Consider the following 6,026-nt stretch of genomic DNA (forward strand, 5'->3'; position numbering starts at 1 on the left):
TGAGAAAAACGTCCCCAAATGTTCCACTCCTCTGTGTGGTGGAACTATAGTGAGATTCTTTGTTTGCATTGTTTAAATCTCCTTTGTTTTCTACCTGGCCATGTGTGTGATTAGTCTGCTCGCCCTGCAGTAATAACAGAGTATCAACTGGGCGGCTCAAACCACAGAAATTTATCTTCTCAGTTCTGGAGGCTGGATTCCAAGATGAAGGTGCCGGGAGGGTTGGCTCCTGGTGAGAGCTCTCTCTTGGCTTGTGGATGGCCACCTACTCCTTGTGTCTGCATGTGACCTTTCCTTGTGTGTGGAGAGGGAGAGGGAGAGGGTGAGAGAGAGAGAGACAGAGACAGAGACAGAGAAAAAGAGAGAGGGAGAGGGAGAAGGAGAGGGAGAGAGAGATCACTGGTGTTTCTTCCTTTTCTTACAAGGACACTTTTAGAGCCCCACCCTTATAACCACATTTAACCTTAATTACTCCTAAAAAGTCCTGTCTGTAAATACAGTCTCACGTGCGTGTGTGTGTGTGTGTGGGGGGGGAGGGGGTGGCGGTGTTTAGGGCTTCAACCTATGAATTTTGAGGGGATATGATTCAATCCACAAAACTGTGTGTTATTTAATATCTAGGAAAAAATAAATTTTAATGAAGAAAAGATATCCTGGTTACTCCCTAACTTCTGAAGGATTTTTTTTTTTTATGGATATAAGATTCTGGACTGACTCTAATCTTTTCTCTCGATACCTGAAAGATGTACTACGTTCCATTGGCACCCATGATTTCTGATAAGAAATGAACAGATATCTGAAATGTTTGTTCCCTTAGGGATGAGGTATCATTATCTCTCATTGCTTTCAAGGATTTTTTTCTTTGCCTTTAGTTATCAAAAATTTGATCGTGAGGTATCTTGGCCCTAATTTGTTTGAGTTGATACTGTTTGGAGTTTCCTCAGCTTCTTCTTCTTTTTTTAAGTTTATTTCTTTATTTTGAGAGACAGGGCAAAAACAGGGGAGGGGCAGAGAGAGGGAGAGACAGAATCGCAAGCAGGCTCCGCACCTCAGCACAGAGGCCCGATGCGGGGCTCGAACTCACAAACTGTGAGATCATGACCTGAGCAGAGATTGAGAGTCGGACGCCTAACTGATTGAGCCACCAGACACCCCATGGAGTTTCCTCAGCTTCTTCAATTCATATGTTCTTGTCTTTTCGAAATTTGAGAAATTTTAGCCATTTTTCCCCCTCTGAATAATTTTTCAGTTCTGTATTCTCTATCTCCCTCTGGAATTTAGTGACAGATATCTTAAACTTTTTTTTTTTGTAGTCCCATAGGTCCCTGAGACTCTGCTAATTGTTTTGTAGTTTATTTTGTCTGTTTTGTTCAGATTGGGTAAATCATATTGTTTTGTCTTCAGTTCACTGATTTCCCCCCCCCCCCTTTCTTCTTTCTCTATCCTGCTAGTAAGCCCATCCAGTAGAGTTTTTATTTCAGGTTTTGTATTTTTCAGGCCTCAAGTTTCTGTTATCTTTATATCATGTTTCTTTTTTTCCCCCCATTTGATGGATAGTGCTGTCATTTCGTTTTTTAAAAAATTTAAATTCAAGTTAGTGAAGATGCAGTGTACTCTTGGCTTCAGGAGTAGAACCCAGGGATTCATCTCTTACGTATGGACACCCAGTGCTCATCCCAACAAGTGCCTTCCTTAATTCCCATCGCCTCCCACCCAACACCTCTCCAGAAACCCTTAGTTTGTGCTCTGTAGTATTCCATATATATATACATACACACACACACACACACACACACACACACACACACACACATATATGTCCACATCAATGGCCATTTGGGCTCCTTCCATACCTTGGCTATTGTTGCTAGTGCTGCTATAAACATGGGGGTGCATGTGCCCCTTCGAAATAGCACACCTATACCCCTTGGGTACATGCCTAGTAGTACAATTGCTGGGTCATGGGGTAGTTCTATTTGTAGTTTTTTGAGGAATCTCCACACTGTTTTCCAGAGTGGCTGCACCAGTTTGCATTCCCGCCAACAATGCAAAAGAGATTCTCTTCCTCTGCATCCTCGCCAACATCTGTTGTTGCCTGAGATGTTAATTTTAGCCATTCGGACAGATGTGAGGTATATATCATCTGTTTCTTCATCAAAATTCTCTGTTTCTTTGCTAAGACTTTCCAGTTTTTCATTTGCTTCAGAAAAGTTTGTCATTGCTCATTAGAGCATTTTTTTTATGATGGTTGCTTTAAAATATTTGTCAGATAATTCTAACCTTTGTGTCATCTCGAGTTGAGGTGTTCCTGGTTCTTGGGAGGACAGTGATTTTTAAAACGGTGTCCTTGATATTTGTGATATGTTTTGAAACTGGATTTTGTTAAAGTCTTCTGTTTGGGCAGACTTCTCTGATATCATGCGAGGAGTCAAGGGAAGATTTGCTGGCAAGTGAGGGTGGAAATCCAAGCTGCCAGTGCAGAGCCTGACGTGGGGCTCGAACCCAAGAGCATGAGATCGTGACCTGAGCTGAAGCTGGACGCTTAACCACCTGAGCCACCCGGCTACCCCAGCTGTGTTTTGTTTTAACATAAAGGTTTTCCTACCATGTACTTTGCTCTCAACTTATTCTTCAGTCAGTGATGTTTTGGGAGAGTTTTTGGATGTCACTGAATAAAGATCCACGCCTTTCTTTTTGGCCACTGTTCCAAATATACAGATTACAAAATACATTATATTTTGCCTTTCTCCTTTTTTAATGCACATGTAGATGGCCTCTCCTTTCCCATTGCTACAATAATGCTGCCGTGATTGTCTCAAAAATACCTGAAGGAGAACTTTTGTAAATTTCTTTAGCAGACCTATCGGGTGGTTTACACACTGGGTTGCCAGAGCATATATATTTTACATTGTAATAAATTTTGCAACTCTTCTATTCAATGAGACTGTATCAAATTACCCAGGTGCTATAGGAGAGGATCAACTTTCCACATGCAATCAAACCTACCCCTGTCATATCTTTTTTTTTTCATTTTTAACATGAAAAATTTGCTGATTGGTGGCTTACGTGACCTCTCTGCTCATTTAGAAGGAAATTAACAGAAGAAAGTAACAGGAACTTAGAATTGTCATGTCCATTATACACTTGTGGATAGGGGAAAAGTCAAAGACATCAAGAATATAAGCCAGTCTCTCTGAAGGATACACAGTTTCTTTCATTGATAGAAGGACATGGCCAGTCTGGGCGATCTGTAAAGGACACTTCAATTTTACAATTCTGTTTCTACTTAACCATTAGGAGGCTTAGGGTTTACAGACGTCTTGGAATCTTTAAAAAATTTTTTATTTAAATTTATTTGGCCAACATACAGTGCAGTGGTTTCAGGAGTAGAATTCAGTGATTCATCACTTACATATAACACTCAGTGCTCATCACAAGTGCCCTCCTTAGTACCTGTGAACCATTTAGCTCATTCCTCACTCACCCCCATCCATCAACCCTCAGTTTGTGCTTTATCGTTAAGAATCTTTTGTGGTTTGTTTCTCTCTCTTCTCCCCCTCCATATGTTCATCTATTTTGTTTCTTTTTAAAAAATTTTTAAAATGTTTATTTATTTTTGAGACAGACAGAGCGTGAGCAGGGGAGGGGCAGAGAGACAGGGAGGCACAGAATCTGAAGCAGGATCCGGGCTCTGGGCTGTCAGCACAGAGCCCAACGTGGGGCTCGAACTCACAAGCGGTGAGATCATGACCTGAGTCAGTCAGCCGCCCAACCGACTGAGCCACACAGGTGCCCTTGTTTTATTTCTTAAATTCCACATATAAATGAAATCATATGGTGTTTGTCTTCCTCTATTTGACTTATCTTGCTTAGCATAATACATTCTAGCTCCATCCATGTCATTGCAAATGACAAGATTTCATTTTTTCTGATGGCCGAGTAATATTCCATTGTGTGTGTGTGTGTGTGTGTGTGTGTGTGTGTGTGTGTATGCCACATCTTTATTTGTTCATTGGTAGGAATCCTGAAATTATACATTATCAAATGTTTTCATCCCCCTGCTTTGTTGGGTAAACAATTTATCTTAATGTCATATGAATTTGTATCTTCATTAACAGTGTTTTTACAATTTTCACATCTTTGTATTTTCATGGTGCTTTCTGTGAATTATATACTCCTATCTTTTGCACACTCTATTTTAGTTATTGTATTTTTCTTATTGACTTTAAGGCGTTAAGAATATATTGTGTGTATGTTTGTATGTACTCCATCTAGATATCTTTTGTAAAATAATGCAAACGTTTTTATTATATAAAATGAGTTCAGACTCTGAATATGGTGACTTATCAACATAACCTTTTTCCCCCCTGAAAACCTTGTCACCTGCTTTATTTCTGGAGAAGGGTAAAGGAAGAAAATATTCACTTGAATTTGAGGGGCAGTTAAATTGGAAGCAAAACTACCAACAATTTTAGACTTTTAAGGTTATTCTTGTCAATAAAGGGAATACTGAAACTTCCTAGTTTGAAAACTCAAGATATAAATATTTTCTCAAAGCAAGATCATCCATTTTCACAGGGATACAAGAATAAAGAACAACAAACCCAATAGCACCCGATGGGGTTTTAACACAGAAAATAAGGCCAAGTTTCTCCTTTCAAATGCAGATTGTTTAGAACAAACTGAGGGTTGGTGGAACAAGGTGTGTGGGAGATGAGCTAGATGGGTGATGGGTATTAAGGAGGTCACTTGTGATGAGCCCTGGGTGTTGTAAGTGATGAATCACTGAATTCTACTCCTGAACAATATTGCACTAACATTCACTAAAATTTAAATAAATTTAAAAAAGAAAAAAAAGCAAATGCATATATATATATATATATATATATATATATATATATATATATTTTTTTTTTTTTTTTTTTTTTTAAGTAGGCTTTAAGTCCAGCACAGAGCCCAGTGCAGGGTTTGATATGCCCACAGTCATGAGATCGAGACCTGAACTGAAATCAAGAGCTGGACACTTAAGCAACTGAGCTGCCCATGTGCCCCTCAAATGCAGATTTTAATTAACATATGCTTATCAATCACAGTTGTATTCCTTCTTTTTAAAAAAAAATTTTTTTTAAGTGATCTCTACATCCAACGTGGGGCTTGGCCTCACCACCCCAAGATCAAGAGTCATGTACTTTCCGGACTGAGCTAGTCAGGTGTCCCTGGAAGTAGTCTCTGTTAATTCAACTCTTCTCTCATCCTTAACAGGAACCCCAGGAACCTGAAGAGCATGTGTGTTATTAACCAGATACAATCTGGCAGCTCCTTCCGAACTGGAATCTGACTACTAATAGACTGGCATAGCTCAGGACTGCTCCCAGAAACGGGAATCTGTAGCTAAGTTGGCAGGTGGGACAGATACTGAGGGTGCCACCAGGCAAACAGTGGACCACTGTGTAATGGGTCTAGGAAGATGTGCACTCTGTTTGCCGTATGGTTTTGGGCCACCATGGACAGGGGTACCCTGGAACACCAGCGTCACTTGATGATTCTGTGTGTCCACATTCACACTGATAACAAACAGTGTAAATGCCAATCCTATTACAATTGAAATAAAGAAGAAATTGAGAGTGGTGTCACCATAAAGTTATAATTTCGTTTTGGTCCAGGTTTTCAATTATTTACTATATGAGTTTTAGTTTAATCTTGCCTGGGATGTCCTTCATTTTCTAATATTTTAATAATCTTGGTAGATTTTGATGTGCCTGGAATTTGTTCATTCCTAAGTGGATAGCCTGTTGTCCTGACACCATTTATTGAGAGAATTTGTGACTTCCCTGACTTCACATTCAGTGTTTCAAACGTTGAATTGAAATGCTATTTCTAGGGGCGCCTGGGTGGCACAGTCGGTTAAGCGTCTGACTTCAGCCAGGTCACGATCTCGCGGTCTGTGAGTTCGAGCCCCGCGTCAGGCTCTGGGCTGATGGCTCAGAGCCTGGAGCCTGTTTCCGATTCTGTGTCTCCCTCTCTCT

Source organism: Prionailurus viverrinus, chromosome A2 (genome assembly GCF_022837055.1).
Source record: "Prionailurus viverrinus isolate Anna chromosome A2, UM_Priviv_1.0, whole genome shotgun sequence".
Taxonomy (NCBI): Eukaryota; Metazoa; Chordata; class Mammalia; order Carnivora; family Felidae; genus Prionailurus; species Prionailurus viverrinus.